We start from the raw sequence: 27,104 nt of genomic DNA, 5'->3' as shown, positions 1-27,104 counted from the left end.
GATTTTGTTCCTTGATGACACTGTCTGTGCCACTCGAGAGCTTTATACAATATGTGAAAGAATGGTAATTCTCTATGACCTTGGCAAAAAGAGGAGACTAAGGATTGTGCTTGTTTTCCTAAGCCTAGCTAGGAGAGAGAGTAACTCTTTTATTGCCTGGTTCAAGGTGTGAGAATCATCATAGCAACTACAAGCTGGGGCAAGATATATGTCACAATTACATCAGTGAGTAGAGAGTAAGCAGAAGAGTCGCATCACCTGGGGCTTGTCTAAAGATGTTACAATCTTTTTTGGAGGAAAGAACCAGACAGGAGAGTCATATCACATCACCTAGGTACCTGGTCAGGGATGCATTAAAATCTATTTCTATAAGATGGCTGCTGGTGGCAGGCAGACTGGGTGCAGTGGCTCATGCCAGTTATCTCAGCCCTTTGGGAGACCAAGGCAAGTGGATCAACTGAGGTCAGGAGTTCGAGACCACACTGGCCAGCATGGTGAAGCCCCACCTCTACTAAAAATACAAAAATAAGCCCAGTGTGGTGATGCATGCCTGTAATCCCAGCTACTTGGGAGGCTAAGGCAGGAGAACCACTAGAACCCAGGAGGCGGAGGTTGCAGTAAGCCAAGATCACGTCACTGCACTCCAACCTGGCTGTCAAAAAAAAAAAAAGAAAAGAAAAAAAAGAAAAGATGAGCACAGGCCACAAGTCACATCATCTGGGTGCTGGGCCCAGTGATATGTTACAAAGCTCTCAGTGAGCAACACCCTGAGAGGTGAGACACACACCTGGTGGCTGATCCCAGTGATATGTTACAATCTTTTCTTTGTGCATGAAGCATGTAGGCGAGGACAGTCACATTTCATAGGATATGGATCCAAAACATGTCACAAGGCCACCTGTGGGCAGGGCCCAGGGAGGAGCTTCCCATCCCGTAATGTCAGACCCAATAATATGTAACAATATGCAAAATATGCAAGGTCCAGTCAAAATACGAGTTACATCATCTAGGTGCTGGGTCCAGTGATACATCACAATTCCCTTATGGCAGGGTAGAGGCTGACGAAGAGTCACATCACTACCTAGGTGATGAATGAAAAGGTATTTCATAATACCCTTGTGGTCAGGGCTTACGTAGAAGACTCACATCATCTGGGTGGCAGACCCAGCTATATGTCACAATGCAAAATGTTTGTAGGGCCCAGACAAGAGAAAAGAGTCCCATCACATAGGTGCTCGGCCAAGTGATACATCACAATCCCTTTTTGGTCAGAGTCCAAGCAGTAGAGGAAGTCACATCACCTAAATGCTGCATCCAGCAACATGTCACAATGCCCTGAGAGGACAACCCAGGAAGAAAAGTCACATCACCTTGGTAAAATGCTCAGAAAGATGTTATAATGCTATCTTTTCATAGGGCTCAGGAAGAAAATGAGAGTCAGATAACATAGGAGCTGGGCCCAGCTATATGGCACAATCACTACAGTAGGCAAGGCCTTGGCATGACAGGAGGGTCACATCACATAGGTGCTGGGCCCAGAGATATGTCACATTTCCTACTGTGGACAGGTCCAGAAAGATAAGGAGAGACCTATCATTTAGGCGACTGGCCAAGAGATATGTCAAAATGACCACTTGGGCAGGAATCAAGCAGGAATATCACAACCCTGGGGGCTGTGCCCAGTAATAAGTCACTGTCGCTTCTGTTAGCATGACCCAGGCCCAAAGATATATTGCAATCTAACCTACGGACAAAGCGAAGATAAAAGAGGAGAGTCACATAAAATAGCTGATGGGCAGAAAACTCATATCATCTATGGGCAGGGCGCAGCAATATGTCACAATGTATTATGTAGGCAGGTCCAAGAAAAAAAGTAACATCGCTTTGGTACTTAGTTCATTAATATTTCACCATCTTTCCTGCAGGAAAAAGTAAGAAATAAAAGAAAAAAAAATCAACCATATGCTGTAAAAGGTCACGATTCTTCCTGTGAGCAGAGACCAGGTAACACAAGAGAGTCACATCACCTTTGGGATTGGTGCAAAGACATTCATTCATTCTTTTTTTTGTTTTGTTTTTGTTTTTTGAGATGGAATCTCACTCTATCACCCAGGCTGGAGTGCAGTGGCACGATTTTGGCTCACTGCAACCTCCACCTCCCGAATTCAACCAATTCTCCTGCCTCAGCCTCTTGAGTACCTGGGACTACAGGCACCGGTCACCATGGCTGGCTGCTTTTTGTATTTTTTTTTTTAGTAGAGACAGGGTTTCACAATATTAAGCAGGCTGGTCTTGTACTCCTGACCTTGTGATCCACTTCCCTCAGCCTCCCAAAGTACTGGGATTACAGGCATGAGTCACCACACCCGGCCACAAAGACATTTCAAAATGCCGCCTATAGGCAAGGCCCAGGCATAAAAATTACATCCCCTGAGCGTCACACCCAGTAATATGTCACAATGGCCCAAGTGTGCAAATCACAGGCAGAAGAGTCACAAATTGTCAATGCAGAGCCCAGCGATGTCACAATGTCACCTGAAGGCAAAACCTAAAAGAAGAGAAGAGTCACATAAGCTAGGTGCTGGGTGTAGCAATATGCTACAATTTCTCTGTAAGCAGGGACCAGGCAGAAGATGAGACTCACATCACCTGGATGCTGGGCCCAGTAATATGTCAACCATCTTTCCTGTCTCTATTAAGACCCAGGCAGGAGAAACACATCATCTGGTTGCTGACCACAGCAATATGCCACAGCTTTCCATGTAGGCAGGGTGCAAGCAGAAGATGAGAGTCACATCTCCTAGGTGAGGAATGCAGACACATGCCACAATGTCCCCTGTAGGAAGGGCACAGGTAGGAGACTCTCATCCCTTAGGTGTTGAGTTCAGCAATATGTCACAATACCCAAATATGCGGAGCCTGAAAAAAAGAGGAGAATCACATCAACTAGATGCTAGGCCAGTAATCTGTCACAATTTCTCTGTAAGCAGAGACCAGGCAGGAGAAGAGAGTAACATCAGTATGGTGATGGACATTGAGTTATGTCACAAGGTCCCCTGCACGCAGTCCCAGAAAAAAAAAGTTACATCACCTGGGTGTTGAACCCAGCAATATGTAACAATGTCTAATGTGATATATTGAGCCCCAATATGGCACAACATGTAAGGCACATTTGGGAGAGTCACATAACATGGGTGCAGGATTCACCCAAAATTGACAATACTTAAAATTTATGGGGTCCCCAAAAAAAGAAGAGTCAAATCACCGAGGTGCTGGATCCAGTGATAAATCACAATCTTACCTTCAGACTGGGACCAGGCAGCAAAATCAAATCACTCAGGTGCTGAACATAGGCATATGTGATAATCACTCCCGCAGGAAGGTCCAGTAATAAATTAACAATCCCGCACAGGTCCCAGTTCTAGGTACGAGAATCACCACATTTTCTATGTTGGGTCTAAGTACAGTACTAACAATTTCACCAATGAACTGGATTGGTGCATGAGAGCCTTCATTCCTCCTGTAAACTGTGTTTACTCTGGCCCTAAGCCCAGGTAAATTTTTCATGGGTCCAGATAGAATTTTCACCTGCTAAAGAACTGGATTTAGAAATAAGTCATCATTCCAACTCTGGCTGGATGTTCACATATGACAGTCACAATTTTAACTGTGGATTGTATTATGGTGACAATTCTAACAATTGGTGGGGTGTGCACATGAGAACCACAATCTCACCTGTGTGCTGAACCCTGGAATGACACTCACTGTACCACAAGAGATGTGTATAGTATACAAGAAAGTGGTAATTTCCTATGACTTTGTACAAAAAAGGAGACCGAGGATCTTAATCATTACCCTAGGCCTAGCTATAAAAGACAACACCTCTCCTATTAGATGGTTTGAGGTGTGAGAGTCACCATTGCACCTGTGAGCTAGACCAAAATATATTTTACAATCCCACCTGTGAACAGGCAGAAAGGAGGAGAGTAACATCACCTGGGTTTTTGGCCAAGAATACATCACAATAGGGCAGGGACCAGACAGGAGTGTCACATCACTTTAATACTCAGCCAGGAATATGTTACAGCCTTCTCCTGAAAGCAGGACAGGCAGCAGTGACATCACCTAGGTGCCGAGCCCAGCAATAGGTAACAATGCTTTCTATGGTAAAGGGCCATGCAAGAAAGACACATTGTCTGGTACCTGGGCCTAGTGATAATTTTTCTGTGGGCAGAGTGTAGGCAAAAATGGAGAGTCACATCTCCTAGGTGATTGATGCAGAGATATGTCACAAGGCCCTCTGTAGAAAGGGCCCAAGCAGAAGCCTCCCCTTTTATAGGTGTTGGGGCTAGTAATATGTCCTAACTTGCAAAATATTCAGGGCTTAGGAAAAAAAAAGCAAATTCACGTAACCTGAGTGCAGATCTTAGCAATATGTCACAATGCAACTTGTGCACAGCACCAAGGCAAGAAAAAAAGACTCCCATCACCTAAGTGGAAAGCCCAGCCATATGTCACAATGCCACCTGAGGGCAACACCAAGGCTGGAAAAAGAGTCACTTCTTTTGAGGTGCAGAGTCAAGAGATATGTCACAATCTCATCTGTGGGCTGGGCTAAGGCAGAAAAGTCAAATCACTAAAATGCTTAGCAGACACATTCAATCACATCTGAAAGAAAGTCCAGGAATGAGATTAGAAATTCCATATGTGTCCACGTTCTAGATATGGGAGTCAATACCTCCTGTATATTGGGTCTAAGTACATGAGTAACAATCTCAATAGCTGACAGAATTTTTGCAAGAGAGCCAAAATTTCTTCTGCAGACTGTCAGTGCAGTCACAGCCTCATATGTGTGCTGAAATTTGGTCTGAGAGTCACCAGTCCACCTGTTGACCAGGCCCATGTATGAGACTCAATTCTGAAACTATCAACAGACTCCATATTTGAGATTCAGAACCTCAACAGTGGGATATGTTTGTGTGGGAGAATGACAGTCTTTACTGTTGTCTGAGTGTGCATGCAAGAGACACTATCCACCTGTGTGCTGTGTACTCCTATGACATTATCTGTGTCACCTGAGGGCTTCATACAATAGGCAACAGTGGTGATCCTCTGTGACCTTCATACAAGAAGGAAATCCAGAACCTTTTCTGTGGTTCTAAGCCCAGAGTCAATATCTCTCTAATTGGCTGAGTCCAGATAATAGAGTCCTCACCTTCCTATGAGCTAGGTTTAGAAATGAGTCACCATCTCAACTGCGGCCAGATGTTCACATATGACAGTCAAAGTTCCAACTGTGGAGTGCATTCATGTGAGATTCAGGACCTCACCCAGTGGGCTCTCTCCATGTGTGAGGGTGACAATTCTAAAGGTTGGTGGGCTGTGCATAGGACAAATGCAATCTCATCTGCATAGTGGACCCTGTTATGACATTCTCTATAACACACTAGGGCTTTACAGATGTGAGAGTGGTAATTCTCTATGACATTTGTACAGAAAGAAGAGCCAGGATCTTCTTTGTTTTCCTAAGCATAGCTGTGAGCAACATTCTCTCTCCTACTGGCTTCTTTGAGGTATGAGAGTCATCATTACATCTGCGTGCTTTGTCAAGTTATATGTCACAATTCCACCTGTGGGTAGAGAACAAGCACAAGAGTCACATCAACTGTGTGCTGGGCCAGGGTTATGTCACAATCTTCCCTGAGAGCATGCACCAGGCAGAAGAGTCACATCATAGGGTTCTCAACCAGAGATGTTACAATCCTCTCCTGAAAGCAGGACACGGAAAAAAGAGTAAGATCACCTGCATGCTGGGCTCAGATATATGTCACAAGACTCACTGTGGGCAAAGTCCAGAAGGACAGACAAAACACCTGGTTGCTTGACCTAGCAATATGTCACAATCTTCTCTATGGGCAGAATGCAGGCAGAAGTAGAGGGTTTCATCTCCCAGGTGATGGATTAAAAAAATACATCCCAAGGCTCTCTGTGGGAAGGGCTCAGGGAGAAACTTTCCAACCCCTAGGTGTTTGCTTCAGTGATATGTCACAATAACCAAAATATGCAGGTTTCAGGCAAGTGAGGAAAGTCATATAACCTAGGTGCTTGGTCCAGAAATCTGTCACAATCTTTTTTTTTTTTTTTTTGGCAGTGCTCAAGCAGAATAGAAAAGTCACATCACCAAGATAATGAATGAAAAGATGTATTAGAATATTTCTGTGGGAGGGCCCATGCAGGAAAGTCGCATCACCATGTTGTTGGACCCAGAGATATGTTGAAATAAATGATTCCAGCCAGGTGTGGTGGCACCTGTCTATAATCTCAGCACTGTGGGAGGCTAAGACAGTCAAATCACCTGAGGTCAGGAGTTTGAGAACAGCCTGACCAACATGGAGAAGCCCCGTCACTATCAAAAATACAAAATTAGGTGGGAGTGGTGGTGCATGCCTGTAATTCCAGCTACTCGGGAGGCTGAGCCAAGAGAATTGCTTGAACCCGAGAGGTGGAGGTTGTGGTGAGCTGAGATGGTGCCATTGCACTCCAGCCTAGGCGACAAGAGCAAAACTCCATCTCAAAACAATTAATTAATTAATTAAAAGAAATACGTGATGCATGCAGATCTCAGGCAGGAGAGGAGAGTAACACCATGTAGGTGATGGATGCACCTAAATGCACATCACAATTTCCCCTTAAGCACACCCCAAGCAGTAGCAGAGAGTCACATCACCTAGGTTCTTGGTCCAGCAGTATTTCACAATACCCCTGAGGGGATGGCCTAGGCAAACAAGTCACATTACCTAGGTGAGAAGCCTAGAGACATGTCACAATGTCTCTTGTGGGTAGGGCTCATAGACAAAAGGAGAGATATAGCCTAGGTGCTGGGCTCAGCTTTATATTCCAATCACCCCAGTTGGAAGTCAAGAATGAAGAGGAGTCACATCACATAGGAGCTATGTCACGTGGCATATCACAATTCCCACTGTGGACAAACCCCAGAAGAAAAGAGTCACATCATCTAGGTGGGAGGCACAAACATATATCACAGTGACTCCTGTGTGCAGGGACCAGGCAAAATAATTACATCACTGTTTTGCTTGCCCCAGCAATAAGTCACTCTCTATTCTGTGGGCATGGCCCCGGCAGAAGAGGAATGTCACATCACGTAGGTATAAAGGGCATTTACCTGAGCTTGGTCTATAGGAGAGATTGTAATGGGTCAAGAAATATGTCACAATGCTCCCTGTAGTCAGGATTCAGGCAGAGGACTCACATCATCTTAGTGCTAGGCCCAGCAGTATGTCTCAATGCCTTCTAAGGGCAGAGCCAAAACAAAAGAAGTTACATCACCTTAGTATTAGGGACAGTCATATGTCATAATCTCTTTTCTAAGCAGAACCTTAAAAAAAGAAAAATGTCACATCAGCTAGGTGCTGGACCCAATAGTATGTCCCAATACCCCCTGTGATTAGGGAACAGGCAGGAAAAGTAAATCACATTTCCAGGGTGATTGGTGAAGACATACAGTACAATCCCCTCTGTAGACAGGTCCAGGATGAAGCGTTACATCACCTGGGTGTTGGACTCAGCAATGTTACAATGGCCTATATGTTTAGGGCAAAAGCAAAAGATTCACATAACACAGACCCAGCAATATGTCACAATACACCTGTGGGTAGCACCAAGGCAGAAGAGGAGACTCAAACCACCTGGGTGCAACACCCTGCGATATGTCACAATGACCCTTGTGGGCTGTATCAAGGCAGAATAGAATCACATTACCAAGGGTCTGGGTCCTTGGCTGGTGATACAGCACTGTGAACTGGGCCCAGGAAAAAGAGACAAATAACTCAGATGCTGGGCCAAGGTGTATGTCACAAGACATTTGTAGAAAGGTCTTGTGATGACATTAACAATTACACACATGTCCTGAGTCAAGGGATAAGAATCAACACCTCCTGTATGTTGGGTCTAAGTACAGGGGTTACAGTCTCAATGGTGGACTGGATTTGTGCATGAGAGCCTCAATTTCCTTTGCAAAGTATGGGCCTTAGGCTGGGCATGGTGGCTTACACCTGTAATCCCACCACCTTGGGAGGCCGAGGTGGGCAGATCACTTGAGGTCAGGAGTTCGAGACCAGCCTGACCAACATGGTCAAACCCCATCTCTACTAAAAATACAAAAAATTAGCCTGCGTGGTGGTGGGCATCTGTAATCCCAGCTACTCGGGAGGCTGAGGCAGGAGACTCACTTGAACCCAGGAGGCAGAAGTTGCAGTGAGCCAAGATCACACCACTGCACTCTAGTCTGGGTAAGAAGAGCGAAACTCCATCTCAAAATAAATAAATAAATTATTCTCCTTAGTGAGGTTACAGTCACAAAGGTGTGTTGAATTTTGGTTACAGAGTCACTAACCCGAGGCCAGGCATGGTGGTCACGCCTGTAATCCCAACACTTTGGGAGGCCGAGGTGGGCAGATCATGAGGTCAGGAGTTTGAGACCAGTCTGGCCAACATGGTGAAACCCTGTCTCTAGTAAAAATGCAAAAATTAGCCAGGCATTGTGGCATGCACCTGTAGTCCCAGCTACTCTGAAGGCTGAGGTGAAAGAATCGCTTGAACCTGGTAGGTGGAGGTTGCAGTGAGCCGAGATCATGCCACTGCACTCCAGCCTGGGTGACAGAGCGAGACTCTGTCTCAAAGAAAAAAGTCACTAACCCAACTGTGGACAAAATCCACAAATGAGAGTCAATTTTCCAATTCAACCATCTCCAAAAGTGAGGTTCAGAACCTCAAAAGTAGGCTGTATTTAAGTGGATGACAATCTTTGCTATTGACTGGGTGTGAATATAAGTTTCACAATCTCACCTGTGTGCTTGGCCATGTAAGGGCACTCTCTTGAGGGCTGTATATGGTATGCATGAGAGTTGCAACCTGCTCTGAGAATGTTGTGCTGCTCTGGACCCATGATCTTATAGAGTTACCATCTCAAATGTGGCCACATGTTCACAAATGATAGTCAGTTTTGTGGGGGTTTTTTTGGTTTTTTTGTTTGTTTGTTTGTTTTTGAGACGGAGTCTCACTGTTGCCCAGGCTGGAGTGCAGTGGCACGATCTCAGCTCACTGCAGACTCCATCCCCCAGGTTCATGCCATTCTTCTGCCTCAGCCTCCCAAGTGGCTGGGACTACAGGCGCCCACCACCTCACCTGGCTAATTTTTTGTATTTTTAGTAGAGATGGGGTTTCACCACGTTAGCCAGGATGGTCTCGATCTCCTGACCTCGTGATCCGCCCACCTCAGCCTCCCAAAGTGCTGGGATTACAGGCGTAAGCCATCGCGCCTGGCCGATAGTCACAGTTTTAACTGTGGCCTGAATCTGTGCATGAGAATTATGACCTCATCAGTGGGCTTTTCCATGTGTGAGGATGACAATTCTAAAAATTGGCAGGGTGTGTTTACATGAAACATGATCTGTCTGCTGGGTCCTATGATGACATGCTCTGGACCATCCGAGTGCTTTATACAATATACAAGAGAGTGGTAATTCTCTATAACCTTCATACAGAGAGGAGACCCGGGATTTTACTCCTTTTTGTAAGCCTAGCTGTGAGAGACAGTATCTCTTCTATTGACCGGTAAGAGGTATTAGTTATCATCAGACCTGTGAGCTGGGCTGAGATGTAGGTTACCAACGAACTTCTTGGCAGAAATCATGCCAGAGAGTGACGTCACCTGGATGCTGGGCCACTGATATGTAATTTCTTTTCCCTGAGGACTGTGACAAGGCAGGAGAGTCACATCATCTGGATTCTCAACCAGTGACGTGTTACAATTTTCTCCTGAAAGTTATGCACATTCAGAAGAGACACATCACTTGGTGGCTGGGGCCTGAAGTATGTCACAATCTTTCCTGTGGGCAGGGTGCAGATAGAAAAGGCATCACATCTTTTATGTAATGGATACAGATATGTGTCACAAGAAACCCTGTGGACAGGACGAGGCCAAAGTCTCCCATTCTTCTAGGTGTTTGGACATGTGAAATGTCCCAATACCCAAAATACGTGGTTGCTAGACAGAAGAGTCGCATCACCTAAGTTCTGGTTTCAGTGGTAAGTCACAATCTTTCCTTCTGACAGGGTTCAGGGAGGAGTCATATCACTTAGGCGATTAGCAAAAATAAATGTCCTAATAACCCCATGCTCATGATCCTTGTGAGAGAGCTGAATCACCCATGTGTTAACCCCAGCAACATATCAAAATATACAATTTATGCAGTGTCCAGGCAGGAGAAGACAGTATCTTCACCTACGTGTTAAGCCCAGTGATACATCACAATACCTTCTCTGACAGAGTCCAAGCAATGGAGTCTTATTACCTAGGTGCTCAGTCAAAAAATGTGTCACGGCCGGGCGTGGTGGCTCACGCCTGTAATCCCAGCACTTTGGGAGGCTGAGGCGGGCGGATCATGAGGTCAGGAGATCGAGACCATCCTGGCTAACACAGTGAAACCCCGCCTCTACTAAAAATACAAAAAACTAGCCGGACGTGGTGGTGGGCGCCTGTAGTCCCAGCTACTCGGGAGGCTGAGGCAGGAGAATGGCATGAGCCCGGGAGGTGGAGCTTGCAGTGAGCCGAGATCGCGCCACTGCACTCCAGCCTGGGCGACAGAGCGAGACTCCGTCTCAAAAAAAAAAAAAAAAAGTGTCACAAAAATCACCGAGCAGAAGGCCCAGGCAGGAGAGTCAGTCAAATTACCTAAATGAGGGGCTCAGAAATATGTTGCAACGACCTCTGTGGGTAGGACTCAGGAAAAACAGGAGAGTCACATAACCTAGGGGCTGAGTAAAGCTATATGACACAGTCGCCCAAATTGATCGGCCCAGGCAAATGAAGAGTCTTATCACATAAGTGCTGGGCCAAGTGATGTGTCACAATCCTCATTATGGACAGTTCCCAAGAAGAAGAGTCACATCATCTAGGTGATGGGCCTAGAGATGTCACAGTAAGCGGTGTGGGCTGGAATCATGCAGAAGAATCGCATCACTTGTGTGTTAAGCCTAGCGGTAAGTCACTCTCTTTTCTGTGGGCATGGACCAGGCAGGAGAAGAAAGTCATAACATCTAGGTGTTAGGCCCAGAGATAGGTCACGATCTCTACTATTGGCAAAGCCCTGGTTAAAAAAAAGAGAGTCACCAGGCACAGTAGCTCACACCTGTAATCCCAGTACTTTGGGGGGCCGAAGTGGGCAGATACCTGAGGTCAGGAATTCGAGACCAGCCTGACCAACATGAAGAAACCCTGTCTCTACTAAAAATACAAAAAATTAGCTGGGCGTGGTGGTGCAGGCCTGTAATCCCAGCTACTTGGGAGGCTGAGGCAGTAGAATCGCTTGAACCTGGGAGGCGGAGGTTGCGGTTAGCCGAGATTGCGCCATTGCATTCCAGCCTGGGAAACAAGAGTGAAACTCCATCAAAAACAAAACAAAAAACCCACAAAGGAAAGTCACATCAAACAGCTGATTGGCCAAGAGATCTATCACAATTCCCCCAGTAGGCAGGGTTTAGGCAAGAGACAAATTACATTGGTTCTGGCACTGCAATATGTCACAATGTCTTTTAAGGGCAGGACCAGGCAAAATAACTTTGCTGATGGGCCTAGTGATATGTCAGTTTTTTGGGGGGTAGAATCTAAGAAGAAGAGACAAGTCACATCAGCTTGGTGCTGAAACCAGCAATATGTATTATTATCCCCTAGTGAACAAGGACCAGGCAGGTGAAAAGATTCACATCACCTGGGTGATTGGCACAAAGACATGTCACAATATCACTGGAAGGCAGTGGCCTGGCAGGAGAGTTACATCACCTGGGTATTGAAACCGGCTATACTTCACAATAGCCTAAGTAGACAGGGCACAGGTGGCAGAGTTCCATCACCTGGGTGCTGAGCCCAAGGATATGTCACAATGTTCTTGTGGGCAAGGCTCAGGCAGGAGAGAAACAATTTCTAATTGCTGGGTCCAGTGATGTCACAATCTTCTCTGTGGGAAGAATGCAGGCAGAAGAGGAAAGTCACATCTTTCTAGGTAATAAAACCAGAAGACAGGCCACAAAGCATCCTGTGGGCAGGGCCCAGGCAGGAGTCTCTCATCCCCTAGGTGTCAGGCCAAGAGATTTGTCACAATACTCATAATATTCCATGCCCTGGCAATAAAGGTAAGTTACATCACCTAAGTGCTAATTCCAGGGATATGTCACAATTTCTCTTTCATCAAGGCCCAGGCATAAGTGGAGAGTCATACCACCTGGGTGATGAATGAAAAGATACATCAACATACCCCTGTAGGCAAAGCCCATGCAGGAGAGTTACATCACCTAGGTGTTGGCCCCAACGATGTGTTAAAATACATAATGTATGCAGGGTTTAGGCAGGAGAAAAGAATAACGTCACCTAGGATCCTGGCCAAGCAATATATCAAACTTTCTTTTTGGTTGTATTTCAGGCAGTAGAGGAGAGTCACATCACCTGGGTTCCCAGTCCAGCAATATGTCACAATGCCCCTTGTGAAAATAACTGAAGGATAAGAGGAGAGTAACATAACCTAGGGGCTAGGCCAAGCTATGTGTCACAATCACACCTGTAAGCAGGGCCCAGGCATGAGAGGAGAGTCACATCAAGTAAGTACTGGGCCATGCAATATATCACAATCCCCATATGGCAGGTCCCAGGAAGATATCACCTAGGTGCTGGGCCCAGAAACTTGTGACAATGTCTCTTATAGGCAAACACAGGGTAGGAGAGCGGAGGGGATAACATCAAACATCTGATGAGCCAAGTGATATGTTACAATGCCCCCTGTGGGCAGGGTCCAGGCTGAAGACACACATCACCTCGGCATTGGGCCCATGAATGTTACAGTGCTTTCTGAGGGCAGGCCCAAGGCAAAAGAGTAATATCATTATGCTGCTGGGCCCAGCAGTTTGTTACAATCTCTGCAGCAGGTGGAACCTAAAAGAAGAGTCACACCAGCTAGGTATGGGGCCTAGCAATACATCACAAGATGTTTTGTGAGAAGAAACCAGGCAGTAAAAGGGAGTCACATCACCTGGGTGATGAGCACAAAGATATGTGACAATGGCTCCTGCAGGCAGAACCCAAACAAGAGAGTTACACTACCTGAGTTTTAGACCCAGCAGTATGTCACACTGTCACAATGACCCATGTGAGCAAAGCAGAGGCAGGAGAGTAACATAAACTAGGGGGGAGGGCAGCAATATTTCACAATGTTCACTGTGGATGGCACCAAAGCAGGAGAGAAAACTCCCATCCCCTGGGTGCAAGGCACAGTGATATGTCCAAATGCCCCATGTGGAAAGCACAGAGGCAAGACAATGGAGTCACATCACCTAGTTTCTGGTCCAGCGATATGTCACGATTCATCTGTGGGTTAAATCCAGACAGGAGAGTAAACTCACTCAGGTTCTACACAGAAGCATCTGTCACAGTCACACGTGCAGGAAGGTCCAAGATGAGATTAACAATCCTGTGCATATCCTGCTTCTGTGTGCAGCAGCAAGGCATGAGAGGAGACTGACATTACTGGGTGCAAGGCTCTGAGATATATTACAATGTCTTTTTCAAGTAGCACCAAGGCGGAACAGAGTTACATCACCTAGGTGCTGGGTCCAGCAGTGTGGCACAATCCTATTTGTAGGCTGGGCCAATTCTGAAGAATCACATTACTAAGGTGCTGGGCAGAAGTGTGTGCCAAAATCACACCTGCAGGAAAGACCAGGGATGACATTAACAATCCTGTATATACCCCAATTCTTGGTATGAAAGTCAACACCTCCTGTATGTTGGATCTAAGCACACAAGTCACAATTTTTAGAATGAAATGAATCACTGAATGAGAGACTCAATCCCTCTTACTGGCTGTGTCACCTTAGTGGAATCACAGACTAATAGGTGTGTTCAATCTTGGTCTGAAAGTCACCAACTTACCTTTGGACTGAATTCACTTATGAGAGTAAATTTTCCAACTTGTGACTGTCTCTGCACATGAGATTCAGAACCTCCAGTGGACTGTGTTCATGTGAAAAGATGAAAATCTTTACTGTTGGCTGGGTGTGCATGAGTGTGAAAACCTAAACTCTACACTGAGCCTAGTTAGAACACGCTCTGTACCACCTAAGGAATTTATAAGGTATGCGTGACAGTCACAGTCTTTTGTGGCTGGGAGACATTTCTGCTGCTATGCACCCATGATCGTACCTGTGCCTCTATGCCCAGATATGAGAGTTAACACCTCTGTAATGGCTGGGTCCAGATATGAGAGTTGCCACCTACCTATAAGCTAGGCTTATTAATAAGTCACCACCTCAGCTGTTGCCTGATGTTCACTTACAACAGTCACAATTTTAACTCTGCACTGCATCCACCTGTAAGATTTAAGACCACACCAGTAGGCTCTGTCCATGGATGAAGGTGATAATCTTAACAATTGGCAAAGTGTGCATACACAAAAACAATCTCATGTTTTCTGCAACCTGTTAGGACACTCTCTGTACCACCCGGGGCTTCATACAATATGTGAGAGTGTAATTCTCTCTGACCTTCCTACAAAGGGGAGAGCCAGAATCTTACTCATTTTCCCAAGCCCACATATGAAAGATAGTTTGTCTCTTATTGGCTGATTTTTGATATGAGAGTAAACATCACACCTATGATCTGAACAAAAATATATGTCACAATCTCCCCTGTGGATAGGGAGTGAGCAGGAGAGTTACATCATCTGGGTAACAGGCCAGGGATATGTCACAATCTTCTCTGAGAGCAGACACCAGGCAGAAGAGTTAAAACCTGGGTGCTCAGTCAGGGATATGTTCAATTTCCTCCTGAAATCAGGGCACAGACAGTAGAGTCACATCACATGGGTGCTGAGACCAGTGATATGTCACAATGCTCCCTGTAAGCAAAGCTCAGGCAGAAGAAACATGTCATCTGATTTCTGGGCCAGAAGGTATGTCACAGTCTCTCATATGAGGGAAGCCTTGTGTAAAAGGAGAGTCACATCAAATAGTTGATGCTCTTAAAGATGTCACAATGCTCTGTTGTCAGGGTCCATACAGGAGACTCATGTTACCTTGTTGAGCCCAGTAATATGTCACAATGGCTTCTGAGGTCCAGGCCAAGGCAAAACAGTAATGTCACATTGGTGTAGAGCTCCATAATATGTCTCAATCTCCCTTGCCAGCAGAACTTATGATGGAAGAAGAATCACACTTGTTTGGTACGGAGCCAAGTGATATGTCACAACTCCCCCTGTGAGCAGGGAACAGGCAGGAGAAGAGAGTCACATCACTTTGATGATGAGTGGAAATATATGTCACAATGCTCCTTGTTGGCAGTAGAGTTATACCAGAGAGTCGGACCCAGCAATATGTCATAATTGCTTATGTGGTCAGGGGACAGTCAGGAGAGTCACATAACCAGGGTGTGGGGCCCAGAGATACGTGACAATGCATTCTGTGGGCAGTGCCAAGGCAAAGAAGGAGACTCACATCACCTAAGTGCAAGGCCCAGCGATATGTCACAATGTCCCCTGTGAGCAGCACCAATACAGAAAAATAGAGTCACATCCTTTCAGTTCAGGGTTCAGCAATATGTCACTATTCCATCTGTGGGCTGGTCTTAGGCAAGAGAGTCAGATCACTCAGGTGCTGAAAATGTTACAATTAAACCTGTGGGAAGGTGCAGGGATGAAATTAACAATCCCACACATGTTCTGGTTTTAGGAATAGGAAGTTAACCCTTCCTATATATTGTGTCTAAGAACAGGAGTTACAATTTCAACGATGAACTAAATTTGTACCTGACAGCCTATACTCCTCCTGTGGACTTTGTCTAATTAGTGAAGTCACAGACTCACAGGTGTGCTGAATCTTGCTCTGAGTGTCATCAACTCACCTGCAAACTGAATCCACATATGAGAGTCAATTTTTCCACCTCTGACTACCTCTATGTGTGAGAGTCAGAACTTCAAAAGTAGGCTATGTTTATGTGAGAAAATGATGATGTATGCTATTTGATGTGTGTTCATACAACAGTAAAAATCTCCAGGCCGGCTGTGGTGGCTCACGCCTGTAATCTCAGCACTTTGGGAGACTGAGGCGGGCAGATCATGAGGTCAGGAGATCGAGACCATCCTGGTGAACATGGTGAAACTCCATCTCTACTAAAAATACAAAAGTTATCTGGGCATGGTGGTGCGTGCCTGTAATCCCAGCTACTCAGGAGGCTGAGGCAGGAGAATCACTTGAACCCAGGAGGTGGAGGTTGCAGTGAGCTGAGATCACGCCACTGCACTCCAGCCTGGGTGACAGTGAGACTCTGTCTTAAAAAAAAAAAAAATTATACATATATATATATCAAATTAGCCAGGCGTGGTGGCAGGCACCTGTAGTCCCAGCTACTGGAGTGGCTGAGGCAGAACAATGGCGTGAACCTGGGAGGTGGAGCTTGCAGTGAGCTGAGATCATGCCACTGCACTCCAGCCTGGGCAACAGAGAGATACTCCGTCCAAAATAAAAAAATATATATATATACATACACACACACATACACACAGGGGGAGACGAAGTCTCAGACTGTCACCTGGGCTGGGGTGCAGTGGCACGATCTCAACTCAATGCAACCCGGCTAGTACACTCTCTGTCCTACTCAATGGCTTTATCCAGTATAAATGAGAGTCACAATTTACTCTAAAATCATGTTTGTAAGCACCCATGACCATACTTCTGGCCCTAAGCCCAGGTATTGGGGTAAACATCTCTCCAGTTGGTTGGGTTTGGATAGTAGTCCTCATCTGCTATGTTCTGAGTTTAGAAATGTGTCACCATCTCAACTGTGGCTGGAGGCTCATATATAACAGTCACAATTCCAACTGTGGACAGTGTTTGCATTTGAGATTCAAGACCTCAGCAATGGGCTCTTTCCATGTGTGAAGGTGATAATCCTAATGGTTGGCGAGGTGTGCATATTAGAAACAAGCTCACTTTTGTGCTGTGCCCTGGGATAACACTCTTTGTAACACTCAAGGGCATTATATGATATGTGGGAGTGTGGCAATTCTTTATGACCTTCATAAAAAGAGAAGACCAAGGATGTGACTCATCTAAGGCAAGCTATGAGAGACACTATTTCTTCTAATAGCTGACTTGAGTTATGAGAGTAATCATCGCACTTATAAGCTGACTATAGTATATGTCACCATTTAACCTGTAGGTAGGGAGTTAGGAGGAGAGTCACATCACCTGGGATTTCAGCCAAGGATATCTTCCCTGAGGGAAGGAACCAAGCAGCAGTGTCACATCACCTAGGTGCTCAGCCAGGGATATGTTACAATTCTCTCCTGAAAGCACAGCACAGGCAACAGAGTCACAGCACTGTCACAATGCTCCCTGGGGGCAAGACAGAGGCAGAAGAGCCAAATCACCTTGTGTCTGGTTCCAGGGATATGTCACAATCTTTCCTGTGCAGGGCAGGGTGCAGGCAAGAAATGTCACATCTTTTACGTCATGGATGCAGATATATGTCACAAGGTCCCTGTGGGCAGAGCCCAGGCAGGAGCATGCAATCCCATAGGTGGTAGGTCTAGTAATATTTTACAGTACTCAAAATATGTGAGGCGCAGGAAAAACAGGTGAATCATATCACCTAGGTGCTGGGCCTAGTGATATGCCACAATCCTCCCTTCCGGCAGGGCCCAGGCAGAAAAAGAGAATTACATCACCTAGGTGATGAATGAAAAGATATAACACCTCTGTGGGCAGGGCCCATACAGGAGATTTACATCACCAAGGTATTAGAACCAGCCACATGTCAATACACAATGTACAAGAGAAACCAGGCAGGAGAGGAGAGTCACATCACCTAGGTTCTGGACCCAGAAATATATAACAGTCCCTTCTTGGGAAAAGCCCAGGAAGTAGAGAAAAGTCACATCACCTGGACATTACTCACAGTGATATGTCCAATGCCCTCTGTGAAAAGCACTAAGGCAAAAGAATAGATTCACATCACCTAAATGCTGGGTCGAGCAATATGGCACAACCCCGTCTATACACTGGGCCCAGGCAGGAGAGTCAAATCACTCAGTTGCTGGGCAGAATTGTATGTCACAATCACATCTGGATGAAGGTGGAGGTATGAGATTAACAATTTCACACGTTTTTCTAGTTCTAGGTATGAGACATAATACCCTCTGTATGTTGGGTATAAGTACATGAATGAGTCCCAATGACGGTCTGGATTTGTGTATGAAAACCTCAATCCCGCCTGCAAATTGTGTCATTTATTGACGTCAACAACTCACACGTGTGCTGAATCTTGGTCTCAGAGACACTAACCTCTCTATGGACTGAATTAACATGACATTCAATTTTCCAACTTTTGACTGCAGCTGGGTATGAGATTCAGAAACTCAACATTGAGCTGTGTTTATGTGGAAGGATGACAGTCTTTACTGTTGGCAGGCTATGCATATGAGTGTCACAACCTCCCCTGTGTGCTGAGTTCTGTTAGGACATTCTCTGTACCTCTTGACAACTTTACACAGTATGTGAGAGAGTGTTAATTCTTTATGACCTTCATACAAAGAGGAGGCCCAGGATATTACTCATTTTCCTGACCCTGGCTATGAGAGAAACTACATCTGCTACTGGTTGTTTAGAGGTATGAGAGTCATTATTGCACGTGTAAGTTTGGACAAGATATGCATCACAATCCCACCAGTGAAGAGGTATTGACCAGTAGACTCACATCACCGCATTTTGGGGCAGTGATATGTCACAATCTTCTCTGAGGGCAGGGATAAGGCAGAAGTGCCACACCCACACATGGGTGCTTGATTAGGGTTATGTTAAAATCTCCCCCTGAAAGCAGAATACAGTCAGCAGAGTCACATCACCTAGATGCTAGGCCCAGTGATATGTTACAATGATCTGTGGGCAAGGACCAGGCAGGAAAAACAGATCACCTGATTGCTGAGACTGGTGATTCGTCACAATCTTCCCAGTGGTCAGGGTGCAGGCAGAAAAGGGGGGTTAAATCTCCTAGATAATGAATGCAAAGATATATCAAAAGGCCACTTATGTGCTGGGCTCAGGCAGAAGCCTCCCATTTCATGGGTGTTGAACTCAATGATACGTCACTATACCCAAAATATGCCAGAAACAAGAAAAATAAAAGGGTCACATCACCTAGGTGATGGAAAGGAGACATGTCATAATACTTCCATGGGCAGTTCCCATGTCATAAAGTTGTATCACCTAAGTGCCGAATCCAGGCATATGTCACAACACACAATGCATGCAGGGCTTAGGCAGAAGAGGAGAGTCATAACACGTAGGTGGTGAGTCCAGCAACACATCATAATCCCTGCTTGGGCAAAGCCCAATCCATAGAGAACTATGAGTCACATCACCTATGTACTGGGCTCAACAATATGTCACACTACCCTTTATGGGGAGGGCCCATGCAAGAGAGTCACATCATCTAAATTATGGGCCCAAAAATATGTCAAAATGCTATGAGTATGGCTCAGGAAAATGAAAGAATCACATGACCTAGGGTTTAGGCCCAACTATGTGTAACAAACACCCCAGTTCGCAGAGCACATGCATGAGCAAAGAGTCACATCACCTAGGTGCTGGGCCCAGTGATATGTAATAATACTTTTTTTGCAGTCCCCAGGCAGAAGAGGAGTGTCACATCACCTAGGTGATTAATAGAAAGATATTTCATAATACTTCTGTGGGCGGGGCCCTTGCAGGAGAGTTGCATTACCTAGGTGTTAGACCCAGTGATATGTCTCAACACACAATGTGTGCAGGTCCCAGACTGGAGAGGAGAGTCACCTCATCTAGGTTCTTGACCCAGTGATATGCCACAATCCCTTTTTGGGCAGAGACCAAAGAGTAGAGTCACATCACCTAGATTTTGGGCCCAGCAATATGTCACAATATCCCAAGAAGAGGGTCCAAACAAAAGAGACACATAGGCCGGGCATGGTGGCTCACGCCTGTAATCCCAGCACTTTGGGAGGTCAAGGCAGGTGGATCACTTGAGGTCAGGAATTTGAGACCAGCCTGGCCAACATGGTGAAACCTCATCTCTACTAAAAATACAAAAAGTAGCTGACTGTGGCGGTGCATGCCTATAATCCCAGCTACTCATGAGGCTGAGGCAGTTGAATCACTTGAACCCAGGAGGTGGAGGTTGCAGTGAGCCAAGATTTTGCCACTGCACTCCAGCCTGGGTGACAGAGCCAGACTCCATCTCGAAAAAAGAGAGTCACATCACCTAATTAAGTGTCTCAGAGTTAAGACACAGTGCCCCTCATGGGTAGGGCTCAGGAAGAAGTGTGAAGTCACATATAATCTTTGAGCTAGGCCCAGCAATGTGTCAAAATCACTCCAGTGGGTAGGGCCCAGGCCTAAGAAAAGAGTCATATCACGTAGGTGCTTGGCCAAGCAATACGTCACAATCCCCACTATGGACAGGTCCCAGGGAGAAGAGAGTCACACAGTCTCAGCGATGGACCCAGATATATGTTACAGTGACTTCTGGGAGTCAGCAGAAGAATCAAATCACCTGTATGCTAAACTCAGGAATAAGTCACTCTCTCTTCTGTGGGCAATGCCCGGCTGAAGAGGAGAGTTACATCACCTTGGTGCTGGGCCCAAATATATGTCACAGTCTCTTTTTGGGCAACGTTCAGGTAAGAGAGAAGAGTCACATAATAGTTAAAGGGGGCCAAGCACAATGGCTCACACCTGTAATCCCATCACTTTAAGAGGTTGAGGCGGGCGGACTGGCTGAGGTCAGGAGTTTGAGACCAGCCTGGCCAACATGGTGAAACCCTGTCTCTACTAAATATAGAAAAATTAGATGGGCCTGGTGTTGTGTACCTGTAATCCCAGCTACTAGGGAGGCTGAGGCAGGAGAATCGCTTGAACCTGCGAGGTGAAGGTTGTAGTGAGCCAAGATTGTACCACTGCACTCCAGCCTGGGCAAAAGAACGAGACTCTTTCTCAAAAAAAAGAAAAAAAAAAAAAAAAAAGCTTAAATATCTGTCCTTTTCAGACAATAAACATGTCATTTAAATATTTCCATGAGAGATAATTTAATAAACAACCATATGTGAACATTTCTAGAAAGTGTCAAGTTCCATGTCATAAAATTTTGCATTAAACTTGGATATCTAGACAACAGAATACAGAACAGAGATATCCACCATTACAAATTCTAGACTTTGAAAAAAAGAGGAGCTGATGGTTTGAGAAATATATACAATGCACCAATTAATCTATCATATTTGCTTGTGGAAATGTATTCACTTTGTATAGCCATAATGGAAAAAAGATTTTTCCTATTTCTCTTCTCTGGTAGCATTCTCAAAGCAAACCCCTGGGGTTCTATTTAAAATTACACAACCAGAAAAAAACATAAATTTAACAAATAAAACATATCACTAGATTTTTCTGAAATATACCTTTCATAGTCGTTGACTTTTTAAACATCTTTTAAGCTCTTCTGATGAAATGTAATTTACAGTTATTAAAAAACTGAAATTGGGCCGGGTGTGGTGGCTCACGCTTGTAATCCCAGCACTTTGGGAAGCTGAGGTGGGCAGATCATAAGGTCAGGAGTTCCAGACCAGCCTGGCCAACACAGTGAAACCCCGTCTCTACTGAAAATAGAAAAATTAGCTGGGCATGCTGGTGGGCGCCTGTAATCCCAGCTACTCGGGAGGCTGAGGCAGGAGAACAGCTTGAACCCGGGAGGCGGAGGTTGTGGTGAGCCAAGATTGTGCCACTGCACTCCAGCCTGGGCGACAGAGCTAGACTCCATCTCAAAAAAAAAAAAAAAAGCGAAATTGAAATAAGTGAAAAAATCTTTCCAAGGTGACAAACTCAGGAAGTGGCAGTGCTGATTGGGACACAAACATGTCTGACTCCACTGTCAAGTCAGACAATAATATCACTCAAAATATTCTGTCATCCCCATCCTGCCCATTAAATTACTCAGTGACCACCTTCCCAGGAGACACTTTGTACCCCACTGTGAGTCTCAGGTACATTTTGCTTGCAGGTTCTTGCATTGCCTTACTGGGATGGGATCTTCTTGTCCTTTGGAAAAAATTTTATTTCAAGAATCCAGAGAACAAAAATCATTTCTGCCTTTTCTCATCAATGCGAACATCTGATTGTCTCATCACCAATGTGTCTACTAAAAATAAAAATCAGGTTGAGAGGCCAGGCATGGTAGCTCACACCTGTAATCCCTGCACTTTGAGAGCCCCAGGCAGATGGACCACCTGAGGTCATGAGTTAGAGACCAGCCTGGCAAACATAATGAAACCCCGTATGTACTAAAAATACAAAAAATTAGGCCGGGCGCCGTGGTTCATGCCTGTAACCCCAAATCTTTGGGAGGGCGAGGCATGTGGATAATCTGAGGTCAGGAGTTCGAGAACAGCCTGGGCAACATGGCGAAACCCTGTCTCTACTAAAAATACAATTAGCTGGGCGTGGTGGCACGCACCTGTCTACTCAGGAGGCTGAGGCAGGAGAATGGTTTGAAACCGGGAGGCAGAGGTTTCAGTGAGCCGACATCATGCCACCGCACTCCAGCCTGGATGACAGAGCAAGACTCTGTCTCCCAAAAACACAAAACAAACAAGCAAACAAACAAAAATTCAAAAAATTAGCCGGCCTTGACAGCAGGCACTTGTAATCCCAGCTACTCAGGACGCTGAGGTAGGAGAATTGGTTGAACCCAGGAGGTGAAGATTGTAGTGAGCCAAGATAACGACACTGCACTCCAGCCTGGGCAACAAGAGCGAAACTCCGTCTCAAAAAAAAAAAAAAAAAAAATCGGCCCAGCACGGTGGCTCAGGCCTGTAATCCCAGCACTTTGGGAGGCTGAGGCGGGCAGATCACGAGGTCAGGAGATCAAGACCATCCTGGCTAACACGGTGAAACCCCGTCTCTACTAAATATACAAAAAATTAGCCGGGCAAGGTGGTGGGCGCCTGTAGTCCCAGCTACTCGGAAGGCTGAGGCAGGAGATTGGCGTGAACCCGGGAGGCGGAGCTTGCAGTGAGCCGAGGAGATCGCGCCACTGCCCTCCAGCCTGGGTGACAGAGCAAGACTCTGTCTCAAAAAAAAAAAAAAAAAAAAAAAATTAGCTTGAGAAAAAACTTCTTAACTGTTTACACACTTGTTCATTTTTATGTCATTGGGGGAAGACCTCTCAATATATTTCAGAGTCAAGAAGTAAAATTTTTTTTAAATAATTTTTTAAAGGGTACACTCTGAGGCTGGGCACAGTGGCTCATGCCTATAATCCCAGCTACTCGGGAGGCTACGGTGGGAGAATCACTTGAACCTGGGAAGTGGAGACTGTAGTGAGCCGAGACTGCACCACTGCACTCTAGCCTGGGAAAGAGAGTGAGACTCCATCTCACAAAAAAAAAAAAAAAAAAAAAAAAGGAAATGAAATATCCGCACCAGCAACATTAATACAAAAAGTTCTATTAAACAATGACACCCACTCAAATGTCACCTCTTCTATAAAGCCCTCCTTGATATTCCCACTGCTATGTTAGTGGCAGAATTGATCACTATTACCTTACAGCTCAATACCTTATAGGTCTTTTTATGTACAAGTATTATTCTCCAGAATAAATTAATTTTTTACACACCTATCCATGCTAATGAACTATAAACTCCTACACGGCAGGTATGTTGAACCCTGTTCATCTGTGTAATCCAAATTTCTGATACATAATAGGTGTCATACACACATAAAATCAAAACGCTATCAGGGAATTATTGGAAAAGCTAACAAATTATTTTTTTAACTTTTAAGTTAAGGGTACATTGCAAATTTTTTACATAGGTAAATGTGTGTCATGGGGGTTTGTTGTGCAGATTACTTCATCACCCAAGTATTAAGCCTACTACCCATTAGTTATTTTTCCTGATCCTCTCCGTCCTCCAATAGGCTCTAGTATGTGTTGTTCCCCTCTACGGGTCTATGTGTTCCCATTATTTAACTCCCACTTATAATGAGAACATGTGGTATTTAGTTTTCCTGTGTTAGTTTGCTAAGAATAATGGCTTACAGTTCTATCCACATTCCTGCAATGGACATAATCTCATTTTTTTTAATGGATGCACAGTACTCCATGTTTTATATGTACATTTTCTTTATCCAGTCTATCACTGATAGGCATTTAGGTTGATTCCATGTCTTTGCTATTGTGAATTGTGCTGCAGTGCACATACGCATGCATGTGTCTTTATAATAGAATAATTCACATTGCTTTGGGTAAATACCCAATAATGGATTGCTGGGTCAAATGGTATTCCTGTCTTGAGGTCTTCAGGGAGTTCCCACCATGTCTTCCATAATGGTTGAACTAATTTACACTCCCACCAACAGTGTATAAGCATTCCTTTGTGAAAAAATAATTTTAATTTTCTAAGAGGTTAGCTTTTTAGACAAATAGTACACAAGGAAATTTTCCACAGGCCTAGGCCATCCAGTTGCTCTTCTGAGAAGCTACACTCTTACTCCTCAGGCTGTCCTCTAAGAGACGACTCAGGGGATGATATTCATTAGACACTCCAAGATATATGGCCACTGTGGGTATGTTGGGTTATCCCAGACAGTTCTGAAACTCATTACCAAGAATAGACTAAAGGGCTGCTGTAAAGGCCCTGTAATTTCTCCAAAGCAAAACTTCCAAAGACGTACTAGTAGGGTGTGTGTGCCTAGGGAAGATAAAAGGAGAGGCGCAGACTTTTTTTTTTTTTTTTTTAAAGTGGAGTTCCAGAGGATTATTTTCTACTTTTTTTCTCACGTAAAATGTTTATAGACTTGGGAGGCTGAGGCGGATAAATCATCTGAGGTCAGGAGTTCGAGACCAGCCTGGCCAACAAGACAAAACCCACTCTCTACTCAAAATATAAAAATTAGCAGGGCACGGTGGTGGCAGCCTATAATCCCAGCTACTTGGGAGGCTGAGGCAGGAGAATCACTTGAACCTGGGAGGCGGAGGCTGCAGTGACTGAGATCATGCCATTGCACTCCAGCATGGGCAACAAGAATGAAACTCTGTCTCCAGAAAAAAAGCGTTTACAAACAGAAAACAAATCTTTAAAAACCTGCCATCCACTGCAGTGTAAAAACATGATTAACAATTAAAACACTGTGTCTGAAACGCACAATAAAGGACAAATAGTTGATAGTGTTGTAAATTGGAGAGAGGAAGTTGTTTGTCCTCATTTCCTACATTTGAGAATGTAGGAAAGAAAGTGGAAATTTATAATTTTACTGCAAGCCTTAGTTAAGCTAGGGGAAGAGGGTAGTGGATTAGAAGAAGTCCTGCTTGCCATACATTAGGAAGTCACAGAGGAAAACCAGTCCTCCTCCTGTGGAGTGTTAAAGTAATTAAAAAGCAGGAAATTAGACTGAAGTGGCCCTAGTGCCCTGTGTTCATAAGTAAAAAATGTAAAACCTAACTCGAGTTTATATCTTATAAATTACTATTTTAGGCGGAAACAAAATTCAATCATAATTGAATTTTATTAACCAATCATAAACCTGCAATTAACCTCTGATTACTTAACCAGGAAATTTCCACCTGAATCATACAAATAAGGTGACTACATAACTAACCAATTCTTGCATTTGGTTTGCCTTCTCACACGCCCTTTATAAAACCCTTTGCTTTATGTCTCTCAGGTGGGCCACATACTATGGCTGGGGTGCTTTCCATTTCACCAATCACGGCTCAAATAACCTCTTTAAGGTTTTAACCCCGACTCCCTTTAATTTTTAAGAGAAGAGGCTTGGCGCAGTGCCTCATGCTCCTAATCTTAGCACTTTGGGGGGCCAAGGCTGGCGGATCACTTGAGGCCAGGAGTTCCAGACCACCTTCCGCCATGGCGAAACCACTTCTCTACTAGAAATACAAAAATTAGCCGGGCGGGGTGGCGCAGGTCTGTAATCCCAGCTTCTCGGGAGGCTGAGGCACGAGAATCACCTGAGCCTGAGAGGCGGAGGTTGCCGTGATCACGCACTGCACTTCAGCCTGGGCGACAGAGCAAGACTCCGTCTCAAACAAAATGTTTAACAAAAGACACTGGGAGCCCCATATGCTGCAGTTCTTCCCACGCAAACACCGGGTCGGGATTCTGCTCTTATGACCCGCCTGGCATCCCTGAACAACCTGGGAAATACTCGAGGCTGCGTGAAGAGCTGCTCAGGGGGCTCCAGACATGGCCCCGCACGGACGGGGCTGGACGCTGGGGTCCCGGCTGTGGGCCCAGCCGCCATCTTGCGGCCAGAGGGGCCTGGGACGGAGCTGCGCCAGCGGGGACTCAGGTCGGCGACCTGGGAGCGGACTGTGGAGAGGCCGGTCCTGCTGGTTTCACAGCCTGGTCTCCCTTCTCGGGTTGCCCAACCCCGCACACTCACCCTTTCCCAGGTTCCAGGATGTCCTGGCTGTGCGTCTCCCTGCAGATCATAGGTCAACAGAGGCTGTGACAGAGTCACCAGGGGCTAAGGTGGAGGACGCGGAACAGTAGAGACGAATCCCAAACTCTGGCGGGAGCAAGAGGTAAAGACCCCGCCGAATGTCGGAAGCCACGCCCTCCTCTCCGGCTGCGCCCCTGATTGGGCGGTTCCCGCGCCAGCGCCACTGATTGGATAAAGCAACAGCATTCTCCGCATACCACCACCCGCCCCGCTAGTTATTAGGGCATTTTACGGATAGTAAAGGTAAGGTAACATGCACAGCGAATTACAGCTAATTAAGAAGTAAGCTGAGACATGAAATGCACTTGCTCTTTTCCTTACCTGGGTCTTGTATAATGCATCTTATTTGCTACTTAAGGGTAAGAAAGAACATTTGGACTTTTTTTTTTTTTTGAGACCGAGTTTCCGTCTCATTGCCCTGGCTCAAGTGCAGTGGTGCGATCTTGGCTTACTGCAACCTCCTCCTCCCAGGTACAAATGATTTTCTTGCCTCAGC

At 45.4% G+C, this 27,104-nt stretch overlaps 1 long non-coding RNA gene across 3 annotated transcripts; it reads right to left on the bottom strand.

Annotated features, from left to right (window-relative positions):
• Positions 1–1,707: 1,707 nt before the first annotated feature.
• On the bottom strand, positions 1,708–26,726 carry LOC107969709 (uncharacterized). Of its 3 annotated transcripts, none has more exons than XR_010153791.1 (8): positions 26,549–26,720; positions 15,141–15,319; positions 13,402–13,774; positions 11,861–12,035; positions 7,184–7,311; positions 5,216–5,630; positions 2,645–2,919; positions 1,708–2,548 (listed from the first exon to the last, which is right to left on the bottom strand). It is a non-coding gene; the product is annotated as an uncharacterized LOC107969709 (long non-coding RNA). The 3 variants fall into 3 exon arrangements; XR_010153793.1 differs by having other exon boundaries at positions 1,887–2,548; positions 3,302–5,630; positions 13,471–13,774; positions 26,549–26,726; XR_010153792.1 differs by having other exon boundaries at positions 2,038–2,548; positions 13,471–13,774.
• Between the last annotated feature and the right edge of the window lie 378 nt (positions 26,727–27,104).

Source organism: Pan troglodytes, chromosome 20 (assembly GCF_028858775.2).
Source record: "Pan troglodytes isolate AG18354 chromosome 20, NHGRI_mPanTro3-v2.0_pri, whole genome shotgun sequence".
Lineage (NCBI taxonomy): Eukaryota > Metazoa > Chordata > Mammalia > Primates > Hominidae > Pan > Pan troglodytes.
Note: the sequence above shows the minus strand (reverse complement) of the source record. Positions and strands in the feature narration are given on the sequence as shown.